The following is a 24,307-nucleotide window of genomic DNA, read 5'->3' as shown; positions in this document are numbered from 1 at the left end:
TTAATGGGATGAATCTGACTCGGGAAGAGGCTTTCCATGATCACCAGGAAAAAAAGGAACAAAAATTGGGGGAAAATCCATTTAATACAAATATTAAAATACTCATATAAATGAATAAAACCAGAAATACATTGCAATCCTCTTTTAGGAATAATAACACCCTTGCACTCCCCCAGCACTTTGCATCCTTGAGTAATTAACTTCTCCACAAGCCTCCATGTCAGTCAAGGAGGGTTCTCCCCCATTTTGCTGCTGGGGAAACTGAGGCACGGGTTGTACCAAGTCGAGGCTGACCTCTGCCATGTGACGTGGGGGCAATGTTTCATACCCCTGCCTCATGACATGTGACTGGAACTAAACATTGATCTTTTGTAGCCCTCCTGTGCTTCCTTACATGGAGGTTACATGGTGCCAGAGGCAGTACAGGGAATCAAGATCAGAAGGAAGGAACATGTAGGTCCCGGGTCTCTGCTCAGACCCCTTCTCCACATGTCTCCGTAGGAGCTCAGTGCTGAAAATGCACATGAGTCAATGGGACTAAATAAAATTACGCATGTGCCTGTTTGTAGGATCAGGAACTGTAACCAGAACTGTACATTGCAATTCAGAGGCCCATATCCTCAAAGGCATTTTGGTGCCTAACTCCTTGGAAAGACAGAGGGAGTTTGTTCTGGTTATTATCTACAGAATTCGGATGTGTCTGAGTTCAGTCGGTCTGGACCTGTGAAGTGTGGAGCACCCTCCACTCCCCACATCAGACTTGTGCGTAAAATCCAACTTCTCATAGCAGAGATTTCAAACCCCTTTTCACCAACGAAAGCAGCCCTGGCCTCACTCTCCAAATGCCTGGTATGGTCAAATGCCGACTGGCAGACTTTAAACTGCCTGCACAGACTGTGCAGTTTTCTTTAAATGCAAAGCATATGCCTGGAGATAATTTAGGGACAGATCACGGTGCTGTGATTTCACTGACTGTAAGTCAGGAATAAACTACTTAGCAGGGATTCCTGAAATACCACTGCCATTTTCCCTCATTGGAAGGAGGTAGGGACAGCACTCGCCAAAAAGCATAAAGAATAAATCAGATGTGCCGTTCCGAAATTAAGCCCTTACACTGCCGCTCCTTTGTACAACGCTGCGTTTTACTGGCCGCTTTTGTGCCTGTTCACATTGAGCCCTGTAATTAAACACCTTTTTTTATTAGGGCTGGGTAGGTTTGGAAAATCTCGCCCAGGGAACAAGCCCTCTGTTTCTCCATAAAACTCAGCAAAGCTGCCAACCTGCAGAGAACCAGCAATGGCCCCAACTCCGGCTTCCATTGAAGTCAATGGCAGAACACCCACCAATTTCAATGGGAACCAGGCCCAGAGGCTTTAAATAGGTCTGGTCTCATTGCTAGGGACTTTGCCATAAAGATTCATCTGGCATATGGCCCACAGAGCAGTTATTCTCTGCCCACCTTTCTCAACATCAGACGGGTGTCTGTATGTTATAGCTACATACCCATATCAGAGTGTGTTAGACCCTCATTAAAAATCCCATGCATATATTTTAAAACTTCTTTACCTGTGTATTAATAGGTACCTTTTAAACTGCAGGAATTGTCAGAATCTAATTTACTTGCAGGGCTGGTGCAACCCATTAGGCGACCTAGGCAGTCGCCTAGGGCACTAGCATTTGGGGGGTAGAATTTCGGGTCCTTCGGCAGTGACTGCGGTGGCCAGATCTTCGGCCACCCCAGTTGTTGTTGGCATTTAGGTGGAGGGGCCTGAGGGTGCGGGGAGGGTCGTCTGCAGCAAGTAAGGGGAGGCACGGCACATAGGGGAACCACTCCCTGCCCCAGCTCACCTCTGCTCTGCTTCCTCCCCTGAGCACGCCGCCCTGCTCTGCTTCTCTCTCTCCCAGGCCTGCGGCGCCAAACAGCTGATTGGTGCCACAAACCTGGGAGGCGGGAGAAGTGGAGCGGCGACGGCGTGCTTGGGGAGAAGGCGGAGCAGAGGTGAGCTGGGGCGGAGAGCTGCCGCACGGCTCCCCAGGCGGAAGGGAGCTGCCGCAGGAGGGATGCCTCAGGGCGGGGGTTGGTGGAGAGCTGCCACAGGGCTCGGGCGGTGGGGGGCAAGGTGGAAGTTTTGCCTAGAGTGCGAAACATCCTTGCACTCGCCCTGTTTACTTGTCATTTTTACTGTAGTTTATTTTCTTTTTGCATCTAGTTTGGACAATGAAGCTGGATCAATAAGTTTCACTTTTCTGCTTTTTGCCGTTGCACCTTTCTCTTTCTTGTCACTTTCACCTTCCTGGTTCTCCTGTAGTACAGCTCGATGCTGCCATGTTTAGGTTGCAAACATCAGAAGGTACTGTTTAATCAGTTTCTTTTAAACTGTTTTAATTGAAACTGTGTTTTGAAAAAATTTCTGGTAGACATTTGGAAGGATGGACTCAGTCATGCCTCTCAGCCTGCTAAAATCTAAATGAAAGGTACAGTCTCTGCACCTGATTGTTAGCTGGTGCAAATCAGCAAAACTCTTATTTAAGTCAATAAAGCTGAACCAGTTGAGCCCAGATGAGACTCTAACCCAGTGGTTCTCAAACTTTTATACTGGTGACCCCTTTCACAGAGCAAGCCTCTGAGTACAACACCCCCCCTATAAATTAAAAACACTTTTGTATATATTTAACACTATTATAAATGCTGGAAGCAAAGCAGGGTTTGGAGTGGAGACTGGCAGCTCGCGACCCCACATATAATAACCTCATGACCCCCCAAGGGGTCCTGACCCCCAATTTGAGAACCCCTGCTCTAACCTCATATGTGACAAAGCCCCAGAATGAGGGACATTAAAAAATTATTCATATAAGAAACTTCAGATGCTGTGGGTAGGCCTTCATTTCACATAAAAGGCTTTTTCTGAAATCTCAGTTTCATGCGTCTTTATTTCTGATGCAAATTATTTTCAGTGACAAAAGCAAAGGGATTGCACAACTGTGTGGAACTGTGGGACGAAAATTAGTGATTTCTCTTGAAAGGAGGGACACTGAAAAGGAATGGGCCCAGTCCTGCAACCCTTACAGGAATGTTCCTTTCTTGCATGGCTGAAGTTAATGGAACAACTAGTTTGAGTGAAAGTTTTTCAGGGTCAGTCCTAAATATGGTAACTGTTTTAAATCAAAACCTATATATTGTGTTTAAACTCCCCTACCTTAATCTCTCTAATATCAGTTCTGGAGATGCTCAAGGATGGTCTCTTTTCATTCTGAAAGAACATTATAGAACGTCAGTATAATGCATAAATGCTGTTTGCATTTATTAGAAGGGGCTTAGGATTTTATGGCTAGACCACAACCTTTCCCATGTGTACGTTCTGAAGCAACCTAGCAGTCAGCTGAAAAATGCAAAAGCTGCCACCCCAGCTTTCAAAAAATTTCTTATTCTCCACTCAAACAGAGCAAGAATTTGCTTTCCCTACAGCTGCTCGTGGGTGGGTGTTGATCTGATACAAGGGCCTAAAAGTTGGTGTAGCTGGACCAGTGCAAACCTCTCACTTAGACCAGGAATGCTGGGATCTTCAGTGATGGCGCTCACCCCAGTTTTGAGCAGGGATGCAAATCATGGTTTACCTTATCTTCATTGTGCACGGGGCCAGCTGTGTCAGTGTCTGGAACTGGGGCTAATCCCTAATGCAGACAAGACCTAGATTTTCCCTGCTTGTCTGCTTTGGCCTCAGCCTGGTGAGAATCAGAGATGGGCTTAAGCCTTAAAAATCTAGAGCCACATTTCCATCACTCCAATGCTTGGCGGTGTTTAGATCTGGGGGATGGGGGGGGTGGTTTGGACCCCTTTCAAGTTAGGGGGCCCGCTGCAGAATTTGAATGTAGATCTGGGTTCAGATTTTGAACATCCACAAATACTGGAGGTGTTTGGATCTGACGTTTTGGTTCAGACCAGTGTCTAGGTGGCACAGAGAAGTGAATTCAATGAACCTAATGCAGGGATTGGTTAGAAAAATGCAAGGCTGCCCCCATACATGGTGCACTCGGCAACAGCTCATGTGCCACCTGGAGCATTGCAACTGGCTTTATTGGAGGAGGAGTATTGGTCAGGACCTTAGGGTGATCCCCTATTCATTTTGAAAAGCATTCTGAGATTTCTGTTTTCCATCTGGACAGCCAGCGGATATTACAGAATCATAGCAAGGTCAGACTGAAAGAGACTTCAAGAGGTCCCCGAGTCCATCCCCCGGCACTGAGGCAGGATTAAATATTCCTGACCTAGCCCATCCCTGACAGGTGTTTGTCAGATGACAACTTGCTTTAATCTGAAGTATGGCACCTCCAACAATACCGCACCATGGGCTTGACACTGAATACATCATTTTTCACAAGGGTGAGGATGTTAACTCAGGTGTCCTGGCCAAATTCTATACATTGGGAATTACATTCTGTCTTTCCTAACTCCCCCCAGTGGCTTCAGTAGAATCTGACCCGTAGCTGCTGTAGTTCTATTTATAGATACAGGGCCCGATCCTGTGAGAATCTAGGAAACTCAAATTCTGACTGAGCGAAGTGGAAGTGAAGTTCGGTGTCTGGCAGAGATGGCTCTGAAATGTTTTCGTTTCATCATCCCGGGAACTGAAATGTCAAGAACGTGAGCATGGCCTATCTTGAACACTGTAAAGTTCTATGAACCTGCCCAGAGGCCCCCACTGAGATCAGGGCTCCATTGTACACCCATTAGTGTGGGAAGGAACTCGAGGGCAGAACACTCAAATGAATTCTGTAGTGTGGACACACCCTAAACTGTCCTTGCTTTGAAGAGCTTGCAGCATTCAATAGAAAAGAGAAATATTGTCCTTGTGGCTTTACAGAGGGGAGAATTGAGGCACAGAGTCCTTGGGAAGCCTGTGGAAGAGCTGTGAATTGGACCCAGACCTCCTGAGTCCCTAGGTGGGTCGAGACTGCAGGCAGGAAGCATGATGGCAGTACATGGAGACCTATCCAAGCTAGCTTTGATCCAGTGTACATAACAATAGCGATGATATTGGAGCAGCACAGGGGGCTGCACAGGCTGGCCCTCCCACCCGCCGGCCAGGACCTGGAGTACGTACTTGAGTGGCTGTTTCACTGCTCTGGTTACGAGAACTAGCTAATTGCACTAGGTCAGGTGTGTCTACATGTGCTTCAGTCCCATCTCCCGACTGCAGTGTGGACATAACCTCTGCCAATTTCTTCACCTTCCTCACAAGGAGCGCCCCCCCCTTCCATTTTAGTAGAAAATCTCAAAATATTCTCAAAAACCACATTATCTCTTCCAGTTTTTGAGGTTCAGACAAGAAAATCAGACAGATACAAAACTGTGCTTGAGAACCCAGGAACCAGCTGAGGCTGCATGTTACAGATAAGATGCAGACTCTCACCGCAGCATCACAGTGCTCACGCTAGACCAAAAAAGCCACTACCATTTTGTCTGGACAAGTTCTCCATTTCTATCCGTTCCAGCCCTAACCTGTTTCTGAATTATATTATTTGCTCTCACCCTGTCTAGGTTGAGGCTGGGAGTCTGAGTGTAGCCGTCGTCCCAGACAGCTGACCAAGGCAGACAGACGTCTCCTGGTTTGCACACAAACTTTATGAGAAACTTCTGCAAAATGAGATGATCACATGGCTTGGGAACTTTGAATGAAACAGGGAGACCTGAAACCCTCTTTACACTATTAGTTAGGGCTGGGTGAACAGCAACAAAATAGATTAATGATTGTTCCCTAAATAGCTGTGCATTTGATTTGTCTGTGTTCAAAGCCACCGCGAGCCAGCAAAACACTTATTTGCATGCATAACTTCAAGCATGTGAGTAGCTCCTAGAGTCTGAAGTCAATGGAAACATTTATGTGCTTCAATTGATGTGTACGTGCTGTGTTAGATAGTAACCTGAGTCCCCTGTGCAATTGCTTGCCACAAATATTTTAGAGCAACCAGTCTTGCTGGCAGGGGTGTTTGCTGAACCAGCTCTATTTAGGGAGCATTTAGAGCATAACAACTTTTGAATGGTAAATGTGAGCATTTGTACCGGTAACCTGATACTGAGAAACACACTCATCCAGTCAGAGATCAGAAGCAATGCTGTGTGACCTCTGCCTAGTCAAAATGCAAAATGCTGCTCGAACTTCGAATACCAGTAAAAAATCTGCAAGCCAAGAATTATTCATAGAAATGAAGCTGGTCAATAATTCCAAATAACTAATCAATCGAAAAATCCGAAGCAGTGGGAAGACAATTTACAACTAGAAAAAGAGGCTACTTTTGTCAAATAAATTCCCTGTGAGCTCCTTCACTGAGCTCTTTTAGGAGTTGAAGGTCATTCCATGTGTCACTGGAAAGGTAATTTGTTAATATTTCTGGGTATTAGGCTAGTGTCTGGAGAACCCAGATAAGATTGGGGACCCAGGGTGCTAGGTGCTGTACGTATGCATAGCAAGAGATGGTCTTTGCCCGAAGATCTTACAATTTAAATAAGCAAGACAGACAAAAGATAGCAGGGGAAACAGTGACAGGAAGTAACTTGTACAGGCTCATCCAGCAGGTCAGTGGCACAGCCAGGAATAAAACCCAGGTCTCCTGAATCCCAGACAAGTGTTCTAGCCACTAGACCACATTGCCTTTTTCTTGGGGCTATGTCCAGTTGTTGAATTTTTATCTGGAAAAAGGTGTTTCCAGTGCAGAGATGATTCATGCACAAGCAAACATGCTAGGCAGAGCAAAACTGGCAGCACTCACAGAGTCAGGCTGTATTCAGGTTGGGCAAGGATGTCAGAATCTGGCCCTTTGAGGTCCCCAGAGAAGAACAAAGTGTCAGCAATAGAAATCCCGTCTGAAAAAGTTTTTTCCCTGTGTGGTTTAAAAGGGGAGGATGGGATGGACTGAGTCAGACGTCTGGAGAGAGCTCCGTCAACTAGCAGCTGCCACAGCAACTTTGGTGCGCTCAGGACAAACTTACTTCTGGCAGCTTGCACTAGGTTTTCGTCTGAAACTGAAGCCGCCCGACCTCTGCGTGAGGTTCTTACAAAAGGGATCTCTGCTACTCCTGTCAATGCAAACTGCCGGACAGCAGTGGCCTATAAATAACTAGTCATTTCAAAAGTGCACATGGAACATGCTGGCTAAGTGTGTCATATTCCCCTCTGCTGGCTAGTGTACACAGAGACTAAGAGCCTGCTACTGCTACCAGGCAGCTAATGGAGTTGCTCCTCTAGCTTAAGTGGGAGGGGGCTGCTTGTTGTGCTGAAGATTCCAGGGCTATCCTTGCTGGCAACCAAGGGGTTCTTGCTATGTAACTATTCCGGGCGTGCACTGTCCCTCGGCAGTACAATGACTGAGAGTCACAGGGGCTTAGAACCACAAAGGAAGAGGCCCCAGATGACCAGTTTTCCAATGTGCATTGCTCCTGACCTGGAGAAGCTATCTTCTGGGATGAGACAGTCTACCTGGCCCAGTTGTTTTGGGGCCATTCTGTGCAGGTTGCCAACATTTGGTTCCAGTTGCGCTGATGTCTGTAGTGTGGGCACTGTGAACTGGCCTGACCCCCACCAAACACACTTCACAAAGGCCTTGTGACAGTAACAATTCAGGGTCACTATTGACGAGGGCTGGATTTTAGCAGGCCACCTAACAAGGAGACTCCCTGTCCCCTGAGCCATTCACATCACCTAACCTCCTATGTTATTTTTTCCTGGAGTTTAAGGCCGGAAGAGACTGTTAGATCCTCTCATCTGACCTCCTGTCCAGCACAGGCCATTACACTTCACCCAGATACCCCTGTATGGATCCTAATGGCTTTACTTAAAGTATTTCAGTCTTCAGGAGATTACAGGCAGAAAACAATAGACACCACGGTGCCACCAGGGCCTGAGGGTGGCCGCTGCAATGGCAGGGAATTGATTAGGTGAGCTATGCACCCACCTATTGCACACACCTGCAGGTTTTGGCCTGTACACATGGATAAGGATTCAAATTATGCCCACTGGAACCTTGGTCTGTTCTGTTTCAAAGCAAAGCCGTACCTTGTTTTTGCACAAATCTTTGTTTTATTTATGCCAACGTCAGTGAAATGTGTTTGGTAACAAACTGCCTGTTAGCCATCCGTGCTCTAGTCATTGTTAAGGTCCCGATTAACCACGGCCTTGAGCTGGTACTTGGCAATCTGTTCGTCAAAATCAGCTATTTGGACAGGAACTCTGTGCGCAAAGGGAAATTAAACAGGACTCCTGAGCAGAACAGGCTTTTTGAAAAAATGGAGAGTTTATTTTTAAGTGTGAAAAAAGAACAATCAGTTACATTAAGTGTCACGCCGGCAGTGGAATCTACTGTGGTTAGAAGGCCGGGTCATTGGAAAATGGTTTTCCAGCCAGTCCTAAGTAATGACTTTATTTAGCTCTTTCTGCCTTGCGCTTTTAGGCCGAGTTAATGAGCTGTGTTTGCTGGCGATTTCATGGTTTAATTTGTAACTTGTGTGATCACTGGGGAACAGTGGTTGAGTGCCTGGAAGAAACCAGTGAGTCTCGGTGCACATACAGTCTGCTCGTGCGCTGGGACATGGAACCAGATTCAGGTTCCTGATCGCTTTCCTCACATGTATAGTTACTGATCTGAGACATGGTGTCGGGAGGAAGAATCTTCCATCTTGACTCACGCTAAGTAGTAGCTCTCGGCAGCTGGTCCCTCTGATTTCAATGAGGAGTAAGCTACTTACTAATCAGTGTACGATAAGGGCATCTGAACTGGCCCCTTGCTGCTAGTGATGTGGAAGACCTGTTCAGCCCACTGATCACTGATCCCACAAGCAAGCTACCCTGCCTGTGAACCCTCAGTAGCCAATTGCACAGTGCTATCCATGGGGCCACAAATGCCTTCCTGGCGCCTGTGGCAATACGTTTACACCCAAAGTAGGAAGTACAGTTACCCTGCCAGAAGGCTCAGATTTTCCACAGAGAGGGCGATTTACCATTGGAACAACTTCCAAAGGCTGGGGGTGGATTCTCTGGCACTGTCCGTTTTAAAATCGAGATTGGATGGGGTTTGTCTTCTTTGAAGACCTGCTCCAGTTCAATCAGGAATTAATTCAGGGATTGACCTGGACTAGGTTATATGGGTTCACAACGGTTCCATCTGGCTTTAGAATCTTAAATGCAGGAACCCCGTCCAGGACCAGGGCAAGTGGGAATGTTGGCTAAGGGTTATTTAGAGGATCCCTTTGTTCCTTGGAGAATTTTATGGCCACATGTTGCCCTTCTATAAAAATGCAGCTGACTTCAATGGCCTCAAATGGGAATGATGCTGTCTGTGAGCCAGGCAGCGTGTCCAGCCCTGACTGGAGCTAGGTTCGATTTACCTTGCGTTCTGAGCATACAGTAAATGCAGGCTGTCCTGTTGAAACTAGGGAAGACTTTTGTGTCAAAAGCCCAGCCCTTCCCCCTTCCTGTCTGCCCCAAAGGCCTGATCCAAAGCTGGTTAAAGTTAACTGGAGGCTTTCCATTGATCTCAGCATGCTTTGCGGCCAGCTGCCGAGTATCTCTTTCCATTTTGCCATACACAGTAGAATTCTGGACACCCAGTGCTACTCCCTCCTCTTTGGGTGCTACCTTTCCTTCCATCGTGGGTGTTGGTCCCATGGCTTAGTGACTGAGAATAAAATCCCACCTTTATTCCTACACCTGGAGCATGTGTGTGAGCATCAGATACTGACGACAAATGGGCCTGGTGGGTTAAAAAACCGAGGAAGGCCAGTTAGAATCATCCTCGATCCAAGCTGCAACACTCTCGTCCCTCAAGTCTCTGTCCATTCAGGACCACCCCATTCTCCTGTGCTGTGTTGAGTTCTCTCTCCCTCTCTTTTCTTTTCCGTTATTTTCCCACTCTCTCATTCATTTCTCTTTTAGATCAACCTGTGTGGTCTTTTCGGCTTCTCGGTTTCTCGTTCTTTCTCTGCCTTATTTCCCTCCTCTCATCCCACCCACAGCACAGCCAGCCCCCATAGCTGAATGTGGACTCATTGAACTTCCTCTTGGTTAATTATGGCTCTTGGCTACTCCCTGCCTCTTTGCAATCTGCACTTGAATGGGCTACACAGTCTGGGGCACTTTGAGTGGCTGCCCCCAGGAGATGAAGGAGCGGGGTTCCATTAACAGCTGGGAACAGTGCAGAGAATTGCGAGGAAGGCACATGTCCTTTCACAGTGACTATGTTTGTCAAAGTGGGGCAATGCCCTAGATTCCCTTGGAATTCAAACTCCACTGATGTTACCCCTCTTGGCCCCGGCTTTGTCTTCGTCTCTTCTCCTTGGTTCTCTACCTTTTCACCTCCCTTATTCCAGTCCCTTTCTCCGCATCCCCACTCTGTTTAGATCAATTTCCCCACCCCATCCTACTCACCGGCTCTCACATTAAATATCACAGGGATCAATGACACGTACAGAACAGCTGCTCTGATGGTATTTTTTCAGTAGAAAGTGCCCCCCCTACACACACACACACACACACACACACACACACAGAGGCGTGTGTGCTCCTGGCCCAGTGACCCATTCCTTTCTCCAGCAGAATGGCCCAGAGATCTGTGCAGCAAACTGAACCGAGTACTTTTGAAACGCTCTCTATTAAAGCCATCCCAAGCATCCAGTCTTGGGTTTCCTAATTTCCCCAGGGTTGCTTTTGGAATCAGTCAGTCGTTTTACATTCTATCTTTTTGTTCTGTGCTTGTATTGCCCCTAGTCCGGGTCTCTGAGAGGAGGGACTACGCACTATTGCAGTGCAAAGGAGAAGATCTAGCCCCGAATGGCTCATTTTGGTCCTGCGGCTTGGCTTGTTCTCGTGCCATTTTCTCGCCATTCTTTCTCTTCCTCCTTCCTAGGATGAACCAGAGCACAGATTTTTGCCTCTAAATGTCATTTTGCAAGTTCTCTACCTGTTCTCCCTCTGCAGAAGAAATACCAGCCGACCTGAAATCCCGGTTGCATTGCAAACTTTATCTGAATTTAAAGGAAATGCTGAAAAACCTCCCACAGATCACTGCTCATAGGCTGGGCGATGTGACAAACCACATATACCAATAATAAACTCATTGTTATTTATACAGCACCCCTTCCACTCCCCTTCCTTCCAACCCCCATCCTTGCTGAGGTGCTCAGAGTTCTGCACAACAGTACAAAGGCGCTAAAACAACATAACCATGTTAACGGAAACCACCCTCTGTAAACAACAGAGGAGATTAATCCAGTGGAGTCAAATGCAGGAGGGAAGAGGATGGGAGTGGAAGAGGATGAATATGGGGGCCTGTAGCCCCAAAATCATGAGGGTAGAAGGGATGGTTTTAATGTGGGGAAAGTTGGGCTGATACAGATGTCAAGAGGGAGTGGTTGACTCGCCCCTGAGCCAGCAAGAGCTTGATTGGCTGCTCTCTTTGGGTCTTGAGGGGTACAACACTAGTTGGTTTCACCACCTCAACTCCAAGGATCATGGCCCAGACCCTCAAAGATACTTAGGAATCAATGGGAGTTAGGTGCCTAAATACCATAGAAAAACTGGGTCCACGTCCTGAAGACACATCGATGGGATTCTTAACGGGCAAGCAGTGTCTGAGCAAAAATACACATCAGGAATGTCAATGGCACAACTCCCATTAACTTCAGTGGGGACAGCGTTTCACCCAAGGTCCTTAGCCTCTCAATAAGCAGGTGTGGCAGCTCTTCTCTTGGCCTTCGCACCCAGGACTGATTGAACCAAAGCCCTCCAAGCAGGAGCTTCTCGTGCTTGGGCTGCAGAGCCAGCCTCTATAGTCAGGGTTTGGAATAGACCCACATCCTCTGCATTGGGCACAGAGGGAAGCACATCACACACACTGGCCTGAAGCGGGGCATAGTTACTTGACAGAAGTGACAATATCCTTATAATAGCTGCTTCTGTTACTCTAGGGTCAGATCATTCTGGCACATCCAGGGGTCAATATCATCCAGCAATATCCACAGGGTAGAGACTGATCTTGCAGAATCCACAGGGCAGGAGATGCCTAGTTATCTATAGGTTTCTTATGCTGTGCTCATCACCATCAGGGCCTTGAGAAAACTCCACTTCTGGCATAGAAATGATCTCCCACTTCTGGCTCTGCACTGGCCCCTGTTCGGCGCAGGGCCCCTGAGCTCAGCCTGTGCCTCCCATTCACACATTACAGCAACTGGCAGTGAGTCTCTGTGTCGTTCATGTTAAGAGCTGCTGTACAGAGCTGCAAGAGATAGCAGCTTAAGTGCACAATAAGTTTTATTGATCCTGCTAAGCTAGGATGACTGGATAGCAAGTGTGAAAAATCAGGACCGGAGTGGGGGGTAATAGGTATCTGTATAAGAAAAATCCCTGAATAGCAGGATGGTCCCTATAAAATTGTGCCATCTGGTCAACCTATGCTAAGCCCAGAAACTGTGCTACGCAGACTTGAAAACCAGCTACTGAGACCTTATCTATTAACAAACTATTTACAGCTGTACAGGAACAGAGCACTCCTCTAATGATTAGTGCCAGTTAGTAAGCTTCCTCTCTCTCTCTCTGTATCCATCTAGTGGCTTTAGCTCCAGTCACTATCTGCATAATGGTTAGAGGCGAGCAAAACTTTTGTAATGAAACCTGAAACTTTGCTTGGTCCAAGGTTTTGTTACCGACCCAGTGGTGGGCTGCACTCGGCTGAGAAGCTTGTGAATGTTTGTGACAGCTGATGGGGGGCTTTGTAGCTAGGCCTCCATTTAGGAAAGCACTTAAGCACATGCTTATGTCCAGAAAAGCTTCAGAAAAGCACTGACGCACTTTGCTAAAATGGGCAATATAAATCAAAATAGTCTTAGTATTCAACTGTGGTTTTACCTGAACGCCAAACTTAAAGCAAAACTTAAGAGATGTGAAACCCTATGGAGTAATAAATAATACTTACAATTGGCACATTCCATCGGTAGATCTCAAAGTGCCTATGAAAGAGTGAAAAATATTCCTGTCCTCATTTTATGGATGGGGGAAACTGAGGCACCGCGAGGTTAACTGATGTGCCCAAAGTCACACAGCAGGTTGGTGGTGGAGCCGGGAATAAAACTTTCTTCTGATTCCTTACCTATGCTATGCTAACGGACCCTGATGGTTTCCTTCTTAGGAGTCCAAAATGGCTGCGTTTCACATAGCTTCACTTTTAGCACCCACATGCCTTAGAAGATGATGATTGTTTCTGACTATAGAAGTGTTTTGACGATTGGCAGGAAGGTTGGACATATTGACATTCACTCGTCTGCTACCCACAGATGCTGCAGTCGTTCTTTCCCCTGAAATCCCATCTCTCTTCTCCCCACCAAGACTTCTGATTTGTAGCATCAGATCCATTTTACTGTCGGATCCTAAAATGCCTTTTGCAGAAGCATCCTTGACCAGATCTGGGATTATAGCATCCCCTTTTGATAGCTGATATACCCAGGTGGAGGTTCTAAGTAATCTGAGAATATCTGTAATTTAGGACGCTTCTTTCCTGTCTCCTCTCTACTCAGAATTTCAAACATCTAGATTAGAATGCTGGGGACTGAATTTTTGTTCACTTTCGTATCAAAGACTTTTATATGCTATTGCAAGAGCAAGGTATGGATTTTGTTTCCTCATTTTTGGCTCTGATGGGGTGTTGGCGGCTGCATGATTTTGGCTGAACCCATAAGAGGTTGGTTTGGAAGTTTGCTGAAACATTTCTTGGGTGGTTCTGAGTTTTAAGTGTCCTGTCATCCACAGACTAGTTATATGAGTATGGTGTATTCACACATGGTTACATAGCTGGTTTTGTTGGTTCTGTGCTGTACAGCTACCACAATGAAGAGGCCACAACATATGTTTGAGATGCTGTATTAAACTATAACATCATGAGTTATTTGAGCTTCCTGTTCGATACTAATAACTACAGCAGGTTACCACAAACCCTAGCCAAGATTTTTAAAAGTAGCTAGTGATTTCAGAAGCCTCCGTTGTGGGGTGACCCACTTGAAACACCTCAAAGGAGCCTGATTTTTCAGAAGATAGGTGCTTCACATTTACTGAAATTCAGGCTTCTTTTCAGGTATGTCAAGTTAGGAACCCCAAGGCTAAGCCACACAAGAATACTAGTTGCATCTCAAAATCTTGGTCATACTGAGGGTTGCATAGAAGCCTAGGTGATCGCACTGGTATTTACTTTCTCGCCATGCACGAATGACTCTCTCAGAGTTCATCCTCTGGTCAGGATGAATGTGAAATCAATGCATCTACAGGGAGCAGACAGTGTTCTGTGATGCAATGCCAGACTTGTCTCGTGACTTGATGAGAATGAGTCATTGGTAGATATTGAAGCATTGTGTCTCGCTAGTCCTGGTTTCCTTAGTCCTTCCACATTCTCGTCCCTTGTCCTGTCAGCTTGGTGAGGTGAGTATGAATGAAGAACAATGTATTCTATTACTATACGTGCTGATAATCTTCATCCCAAAGGGCTTTACAAGCTTCAGGCTGCCCTCCCTATGCCACCATAGTGCAACCACCTCTGGGATGAAATATGGCAACTAGTTAGCAGGCAGCAAGACCACCCAACAGCATAGGTGCTGGAGCTAGGGATTCTTGGGGTGCTGCTGCACCCCCTGGTTTAAAGTGGTTTCCATTACATACAGGCTTTGCAGTTGGTTCAATGTCTCTCGGCACCCCCACTCTACAAATTGTTCCTGCGCAACAGTTTCGAGCAGGCTGTAAAGAATGCCATGTCCCAGGGAAACTGCGTGGTGGATTTAGGGCAGCAGAATGGGATTATTCAATTGGAATCTGGCTGGAACACTGGGATTATCTCCCATTGCTCTTGGGAACAGTGCCACCGAGTGTGCAATGCTCTCACACAGGCAGGAGCCCGTTCTTGTTACCTCCCATTATGGACTTAACTTGGCAGGATTGTCTGGTGATTAGAGCTGGGGATTGGGAATCAGGGGAATGGAGGCTGCCATTAATTTGTTGTACAATCCTGGGTAAATCCCTGCAGTTTTCTGAGCTTCTTTTTCCCTAATCTGGCAGATGAGGATAATAACACTGGAGTAGCTTTGTGTGGCTGTGGGAGATCTTCTGACGCAAGGTGGTCTGTAAGTGTAAATTACTGTTACAGCTGAAAGATGGCGTCTGCCACAGCCCCTTGTGCATCCTGGGGCACTGGCTCAGTGCAGAATCCCAGGGGAGGGCACCACCTACTGAATGACCAACAATCGGCATAGTAGCACCTTGGTGTTCCTTGAGGGTCACCTGACTAAGTAATGACCCAGCCCGATCCTGCCTGACTTGGGCCATCTGAAGTGATCACAGTCTATTTGAGATGGCTGCAGACTGTGCTGGTAGTGGATGATCTGCTGGTGGATAGCAGCCAGGACAGTTTCCTGAAAGCCGTAGCAACCATCTTGTACAAGAATTGGCTTTAGGTGTCCTTTCTGTGTCCAAGATTATTACCATTATTTATTCGTATTAGCATAGCCTCCAGGAGTCCTAGGTATAGGCCAGGACCTCATTGTGTTAGGACAACAGATTTCCACACCAGCCTCAAATGGTGTCCCAAGATCTTGCCCCTCTGCTGCACTGGATGCCAGGGGGCACAGACTTGTTGATCTATGTTTCTATGACATCCACCACAATGGGATCCTGATGCGTGATGGGAGCTACCAGATTATAAATAATAAACTATAACTCTGTTTGTTTTGACTCTGCTGTACTTTTTCGTTCCCATGTGACTTTCACTTCCCTTTCTCTCATCCAGACATTTCCTCTTTCTCTTTCCTTTGGACGTTTTCTTTCTTGCCCTTTTTGGAGGGCTCAGCATATCGCCTCTGCAGCATCACAGGTCCTCGCCTACAGTGCGGATTTTAGGGACATCTCCCAGGGTTGCTCTACCACCAGTGCTAGCAACACTGGAAGTACTAATATAGCCTGGCTGCCTGTGATTTGACTATTGGGTCCACCACACCTATTGTGAACAGAGCGAGACATCAGCGGGTTCCAAATGCCGGTGGCTGGTTGACACTAGCGTCCTACAAAGCAACTGTAATGGCAGGGGATTGGCTACAATCTCGACTGCATCCAGAGTCAGTGATACTCAGATGTATCTGAGAGTCAGAGATATCACAGTGTGGATTTCAAGGACTCTGGACTTACGCCAGTGTACCTGAGGGAAAAATCTGGCACAGCATGTTCATATGCATTTCAGGTTAGAATGCGGTGTTATTTATGATACACCTTTGAGGCAAATGGAGTCTCCATTAGGGTGACCAGATGTCCCAATTTTATAGGGACAGTCCCAATTTTTGGCTTGTTTTCTTATATAGGTTCCTATTACCCTCCACCCCCTGTCCCGATTTTTCACACTTGCCGTCTGGTCACCCTAGTCTCCACCCAATCGTGAAATTCACCATTTTTACATAAGGGCCAGCTCAAGACGTTATGCACCAGTTAAATTCCACTTAAATCCATAAGGAAAGACACCCATTGACTTCAGTGGGCTTTGGATCAGCCCGTAAAGTCCCATTTCCATTAGCAGCCCTTGATCGCTTTCGAAGGGGCTGTTCTGTCTTTAGGTGCTTTATTACCCTTCAGCACAAATAGTTCATTTTCTCTTCATAAGCACATTCCTAAAAGAAAGTTGGAATTTCATTCTTTCATTATTTGAATGGCCTTACCCCTGTGCTCACTTGTTTAAATCAAGCATAAAGCTTGAACTGTTCTTTGAATATTTATGACTAGTTTTTATCTCATGCCATGCATACAAAACATACTTGATTCCTTTCCTAAAAGTTTTTTCAAGTGCAAAATTTTAAAAACATGTGGCTTTTATTGCAGGCAGGAATGGATAACAGCATTCCACACGTAACCACATTAAATGGAACAGTAATATTCATGTGCGTAAGGGCAAAAGCTGCCTTGTTTCCTATTTGCAATTGAACTCTGAAATTAATTAAGAACTAAAAAGGGACTGACAATCATTAGGGTCTTTTTAAAAAGAGTGGGAAAAGCAGATGGGACCCACACTCAAAAAAACCCTCGACCTCATTGTCAGTTGCACACAGGACGTGTACGCTGAGCAAGTGTAACCTTAATTGTTATGTAGTGAAGGGAGAGGAGAGTTCTGATGAGGGGGGCCTAACTGACTTCAAAGCACAAGTTTCAAGAAGTGGAACTGGGGCTTCTAAGTCACTTAGATGCTTTTGAAAATCCCAAAATGATCCCAAAATGATCAACCATTTTGACTGGGTTCCAGATCATCTTAAACATTCATCCTAGGGCAAAGGGCAGACTGCTCATGCCTGTGACGGCTGTGAAGAAAATAGCACCTTTTGGGTGCAATTCTCTAACTCAGGCCACGTCCAGACTAGGTATTAAAATCGATTTTAGATACGCAACTTCAGCTACGGGAATAACGTAGCTGAAGTCGAATTTCTAAAATCGAGGTACTCACCCGTCCAGACGGCGCAGCATCGATGTCCGCGGCTCCCCATGTCGATTCCGGAACTCCGTTCGGGTTGATGGAGTTCCGGAATCGATGTAAGCGCGCTCGGGGATCGATACATTGCGTCCAGACTAGACGCGATATATCGATCCCCGAGCAATCGATTTTAACCCACCGATGCCGCGGGTTAGTCTGGACGTGGGCTCAGTGGTTTGCACATTGGCCTGCTCAACCCAGGGTTGTGAGTTCAGTCCTTGAGGGAGCCACTTAGGGATCTGGGGCAAAATCAGTACTTGGTCCTGCTAGTGAAGGCAGGGGGCTGGACTCAATGATCCTGCCCTGAAGGGAGAGGGCTGTGGCAGGGAAAGCAGCTACTAGGCTGATTGGTGAAGCAGCTGGGCCACGCCCCAATCAGGTCTCAGCTGGCCCTGTATAAGAGGCTGGGAGCCAGGTGCTTGAGTCTTTCTCTGGCTGCAGAGAGAGATGGGCCTGGCTGCAAGGAGCTAGAGACAGGGTACCTGAGTGAAGCAGGGCTGGGGAAAGGCAGAGGAGCCAGGGAGCTCCAGCCTGGAAAGCCCCAGGCTGTGGCCTAGCATGGGGCTAATAGGTACTGGGGGTTGCAGAGGGCAGCCCAGGAGTAGGCAAAAGCAGCAGGTCCAAACCCAACTTTGGCAGGGATGAGTAGACTGATACTGCAGTTTGCCCCAAGGCGTGGGGGCTAGATGATAACTGGCAGTAGCTGTATACTGAGGTGAGGTGGGAATAGTGGGTGGGGGTTCCTGGGGAGGGGAGACCCTAAGACTGAGGGGTTACTGCCAGGGGGCAGTGCCTCAGATAACAGGGCACCAGGCCCAGGAGGGATATGGGGGGCCTAGCAGGACACTGGCCTGCAGAGGGTGCTCCAATGGCTGGAGAGCTAATTCCCTAAGACCACCAGTAGGAGGAACCACAGGGGTGACCCACAGTCTGCATCGTTAGTGACCCCTTTCACATAGCAAGCCTCTGAGTGTGACCCCCCCCTTATGCATTAAAAGCACTTTTTATATATTTAACACCATTGTAAACGCTGGAAGCAAAGGGGAGTTTGAGGTGGAGGCTGATAGTGTGTGACTCCCTGAGGGGTCTGAACCCCCACAGTAAAGAATAGAAGGTGATTCTTCTGGCTCCCAGACACATTTTAGCCAGTAGAGCAAAGACGACCTATCGGCCTTGCAAACCCCTACAGTGAAATTCTGGCTCCAGTGAAGTCAATGGGAATTTTGCCATTTACTTTTGGGGCCAGGATTTCACCCCTAGGATCTTAAACTCCAGCGGGAGGGAGTCCCCCTGCTTCTCTCACTGCTTCTAATTATAAAAATCCTTCAACTGGAGCCTGGCTGACAATTCTGTTGAAAACGCACCCAGCAAAATGGAACTGAGTCCACACTCTGAGGCCTGCTGGCTTCTGAAGGGCTAATGGGAGCAAAGACTTGGTTTTGATTGTGAGAAAAGTAGCTCTGAGAAGGGAAGCAGGCCCATTGCATGAAAAAAGGACCATTCCCACATCAGCACATTTTGTGGTGTAATCAATCGCACAAACACTCATGTTCAAGTAGATTAAGACTCTTTGGGACAAATGCATCACTGCAGTTTCTGAGCACCATGCAAGTTCCCTGAGTCAGTGGAGTTGTACATGGAGCTAATCCCAGCCCAGGAGCTGATTTCTTACTGTTTGCCTTGCCTAGACAAACTCCCATTGCCTTTTGCTGGGTGCAAGGGCTGTCTTTTAATTCTGTGTTTGGGTAGCCCCTGGCACAGTGAGATTCTGATCCATCCCTGGAGCTCTTGGGCACTGCCACAATTCATATATTAACACTATCTGATCTTTCAAAGATGGAGGCACTCTGGGGTTATAAAATGTCACAGCCTGTTCCCCCTTGGGCCCAGCCTCTGTTGTTTGATTTATGAATGAATGGCATGTCCCTTTCTGCACATGCTGCTCTCAGATCCCGTCCCTTAACTGCAAAACAGATCCAGACACCCGAATGGCCCTGCTGAGAGATGTTTGCTCCTGAGAGCTTTGGGACACAGCTTGCAATGAATTTTTAATAGAAAGCTTCCTATAGACCATTCATTTACTTCCTTGATGTTAAAGCGAATGGATCTGCTACTAAATACCAGCTCAATTGAATTAAAAACTACAGAGGATATAGTAAGTGAAGTAATCCCAGCAAGCAGTGATTTAAGGGCTTGCTGACCTCCCTGACACAGGAACAGTAGCTTTAAAGTATTAAGTATTTTAGAAGAGGCACATGCAAATCCTAGGACTTATTCACTGTTAACCTTTTCTAAAATGCACTCACTACCAAGGGGGAAAAGCTTAACTAGTAAGAGCTCTAAAACCTATTTCCCACATGTCGATACTTACAAATTTGTGAAGGAATAAAGAATATGCTGAGAGGAGAGCGAAGATCAGAGATTAAACGAGGTCTGTCTGTAGCGCCATTCTTGCCATTTCCACCGCAGCCTCAAGAAAGAGAGCTTGAAAAATTCAGCTTTCCCTTGCAAAAGGAAGGACTAGGCTGAGTTTGTGAAGGATGTGTACATTTCTCCTTACTGTAAAGCACAGATGGGATCTGATTTTCCTCCCACTTCCACTGGTATAAATTGGGAGTGACTCCACTGAAAAGAATGAGGACATGCTCTGGAGGGAGGAGGAAAGGGAATCAGGCCTGTAAGCTTCTTTTGGTGCTGAGGGTCTGTTGGGCCAGGGGTATTCTCTGGGTTGGGTGTTTGCTTTGTATTCCCTTTGCAAAAGGAGCCACCAGGCTACCATGAACTGGGCACTGCGTGTCTCAGGATGTGCATCTGGCTCCACTGGCCACCTTGCTGACCGCTGGGCCTGATCCCACATGGCTTTGCACTTTATGCCGTCATTCAGACCAGGGCAACCTTTGTGTAAAAGGTTCCCAGATTGGAGCCGGAGCATTTGGCACCCTTGTGCACTCACTTGGCATGGGTGCAAATCAAGAAATAAGGTGCAGGGCAATGGTGACTCAGGCTTCTGGGGCTCAAGTCTGCCCTCAGTTACACGGGTGCAAATCAAATGTCACCAGTGCATCTGAGTGCAGAACTGAGTCCATAAGGTCTCAGGGGAAAGGATCAAAAGCCACTGATTTGAAATAGCTTGAATTTGCTGCCTTTCTAGGTAGGCTACAGAGCTCATCTTTTTCCCCCCAGGCAGCTGAAAACAAGGGGGAGAAGGGACAGCAAACCAGAGTGGGGAATTGTTGGAGTGGGAGGAGGATTTGAGCGTTTTGAGTTGCATGTCTTGCTAGCACTGGGTTATGTTAAATTGTTCTGTCGCCCTTAAGGTATATTTGGGAAGTATTTACAAATTGTGTTAAGAACGCCTAGAGCATATAGTTAGATGTCCTTTTTAGCACGGGCATAAAGTTAAATCAATAAAATACCAATATACTTCCAATGAAAACTCTTGGCAGCACCTATGACGCTCAGTCATGGACCATTGGGCTAGGGGTTGAACAAATGCAGAACAGAGAATTTACAATCTAAACATCTACTGCATCTCATTTGTAAATATGGACAGAAGGTAACCAATTGCCCTACAGTCTGTAGGCATAACTCCCATTGCTTTCTGTGGTAGGTTGGTCTGTGGGATCACCTGGTCCAAAGTTAGGAATCTGGAGGCTATTTTCAAGGTGCTTCTTTTCTTTCATTTTGCAGGTTTCCCTTTAATCCCCTCACAGAAGCCACCTTGCCTTTCCACTTGCTCTCTGAGCTCCTACTTCCTTAATTCTGCATGTGCCCATGAAACCTGATAAACAGCTCTGTTCATCACGCTTATTACACGTGTGTTCTCAACAATATGGTCATTGTCATGCAAAATGAATGGTCCTGTCACTTGTAGCTTCTGTAAACAGGAAAACATAACTTGTCACTTTTCTGTTATAGTTTGTCTTCTGGGGTGGACTGGTTTGTATATGTTTGTTTGTTTTGGCTTTTTGTGTCTGTCTGTCACATTTTAGGAATAATCCCTTAAAATTATTAGCAGAAACTTGCCTTTAAAGAAAAGAGAAGGGAATTTAAAACAATCAAATAAACCTCAAATATCAGGATTTTACTTTTGAATCAGATAAAACAGACACCTTTTAAAATTCTAACCTAATTTTTCTTTGGGAAATGCTGAAAAGGCTTTAATGGTTGGGTTTCTAAGCACCCACAATAGAAGACCGGTTATCAAATGTGCTCAGCACTCTGCTTCCCTACAAGGTGGTCTGGTCTTTTGAAAATCTAACCACTTGTTTAGAGACCTAAATGTGAGCTAAGCTCCTTTATAGACGGACTCTAAATGCCGTATTTTTTTTCCTTTAGCTTTACCATTCACCCAACACAATCCAATTATCTCTCTGCTGATGTCCTTAAAGTTTGAAAAGAGACCTTTGTTCTTAAAGGTAAATATTACTTTAAAACTAGACAATACAGTATTTGACAGTGCACACTCAACCTTCATTCTCACATAGTGACCACCATTGAAATCATTGATAAAAGGCAGCTAATATTTTTTAAATAACATATTTAACTTGGCTGGCTAAATGGGATTTGTATCTGCGTGATTTTACCTTAGCACAACTGCTCTTATCCTGTTCTCCAACAAGTCATGGCCCTTAACTTCACTGGGACTGGTATCTTCTGATTAAATTTTGAGCGTCTTTCAAAACTTCACTGTGGACTCATGCAGCCTGACGAAGCGATGCAAACCTGACTCCAGTGTGGAAGCAATTATTTAAGACATTTAAGTCAAACACAAACTGCCATGTACAAGATCAGAGAGAAAAGATGGGGGTGGTAATATCTTTTATTGGACTACCTTCTGTTGGTGAAAGAGACAAGCTATCCAGAGCTCTTCTTCAGGTCAATATCAAACAGTCCAGAGACAGCCCCTTCTTGGATATTTTGGGGTTTGATCTATGAGGTTCAGTGTTAAAATAAGGGTTTGTACATTACACACAATAAAACAAGTCTGTTTCTCTAATAGGATCATGCACAGAGGTTTCCTAAAGCTTGGGGAATTGCACCTTTCAGATGATTGTCTGTCTATCCTGAATTTAATCAGCTCTCTCTGAGTTACTCTCCCTGAGATATGACAGGCTGGAGGCTTTCAAAAACCAGCCAGTGAAAAGGCCCAGAGACACAGACAGCTTCCATCGCCTGTCAGCCAGCCCTCCACCCCCGACCCTAAAGCAGGACACACCCTCTTCATAGAGTGTGTTACCCAATGTCTCTTCACAAGGGTGGAGAGTGGGATTTGTGCACTGGGCAGAAAATGCCTGAAAAATCTTTCAGTTCCTCAGTGTAACTGAACCAACCACGTTTGCACGCTGGAAAAGAATCTTTCAAACAGATCAGAACCTACAGCCCTTGATGGGTTTAGCTAAAATCAATGATTTCATCTAAATGCCTTTCCAGCTATAAAACCCAGCTCCCAACCATCCACTTTCAAGCAATTTACCCATACAGATCTTTTTTTTAAAAACTGTTTAGACTATAAAGGAGCATCGAAATATGTTAACGCAAAGATCCTTCAGTCGCTCTTTACCTGAAAATAAAATCCATCTACTACATTCCTCGGTAGCCAAAGCAACAGGACCGATTCGGCCAAAGGAAACTCCCGATGGGTCTAATTCCGAACTGCACCAAATAGGGTATAAACAGGTAATTCGGTTTAATCGAGCTCCGTGTGTGTATAATGCCTGCACGAAACAGGTAGAGCTGGCCTGGAAGAGGCTAATGAGGCGTATGATTTAAATGCCCAAATATATTCAAGAATTTCCCTTACCATGCGTATTAAAATGATGGTAAATCTGTTGATTTCTGTTGCAGAACAAATCAACCTCTGTTTTAAAAAATACCAGTGCATTCGGTATGCAGCAACTTGCTACTGAAGAGAAAATTGTTTTCATGCTAAATGTATTCTTTGGGGAGGGGGCCTGATTTGTATTACATTATTTCTCCAGTATCAGAGGGTAGCCGTGTTAGTCTGCAGTGCTTGGTGTGGGGATCTTGTTGGCATCCGTACGATCTGCAAACGTGGGAGGGGGGGCAAAGAGTATTGGAGCATAAGCTCTGAGGAAGTGGGTATTCACCCACGAAAGCTCATGCTCCAAAACGTCTGTTAGTCTATAAGGTGCCACAGGATTCATTATTTCTCCATAAATACATGCTGGTTAAGGAAGGCATTGCCTGTAGGAGTTGGGGGTGTAATAGGCGATCGAACCATAAGGGATTAATCCCCCTCCCCCATGTTTCAGGTATCAGAGGTGTAATCCTATTAGTCTGGATCTGTAAAAAGCGACAGGGTCCTGTGGCACCTGATGGACTATTGGAGCATAAGCTTTCCTGGGTGAATACCCACTTCCTCAGAGCTTATGCTCCAATACTCTTTGCCCCCCCTCCCACGTTTGCAGATCGTAGGGATGCCAACAAGATCCCCACACCAAGCACTGCAGGTCGGAGAAAGCAAACGCGGAGCTACAGGGTTAGAAATGAGAACAGAAGGGGTGAGTGAAACGTGTCTCCATTGCAGGGCTCAGCGTTGGCTTTTGCAAGGGACGTGCTACTGGCATAAGGGAATGAAGGTGATTTCATTCCATCGAGCATTTTAATGAACGAGGGGGGAAATTGTAAACCCTCTACAAGGAGCTGGCTCGTGGGAAAGCACCGTTGGGTTTATTTCGTGCTCGTACACGAGAATGTCGGTGGAGTCCAGGCTGCCTGGGGAATATGTAGGCGTTATTTCGTTCTCCCCCTTCCC

At 46.2% G+C, this 24,307-nt stretch overlaps 1 protein-coding gene and 1 long non-coding RNA gene across 2 annotated transcripts in view; both read left to right on the top strand.

The window, feature by feature from the left end:
• The window catches only part of RUNX3 (RUNX family transcription factor 3), a 116,286-nt gene that overhangs the window by 25,505 nt on the left and 66,474 nt on the right, over positions 1-24,307 (top strand).
• On the top strand, positions 2,070-12,426 carry LOC115637728. Its single transcript, XR_003997337.1, has 3 exons — positions 2,070-2,081; positions 9,344-9,346; positions 12,317-12,426. It is a non-coding gene; the product is annotated as an uncharacterized LOC115637728 (long non-coding RNA).

Source organism: Gopherus evgoodei, chromosome 20 (assembly GCF_007399415.2).
Source record: "Gopherus evgoodei ecotype Sinaloan lineage chromosome 20, rGopEvg1_v1.p, whole genome shotgun sequence".
Lineage (NCBI taxonomy): Eukaryota > Metazoa > Chordata > Testudines > Testudinidae > Gopherus > Gopherus evgoodei.
Note: the sequence above shows the minus strand (reverse complement) of the source record. Positions and strands in the feature narration are given on the sequence as shown.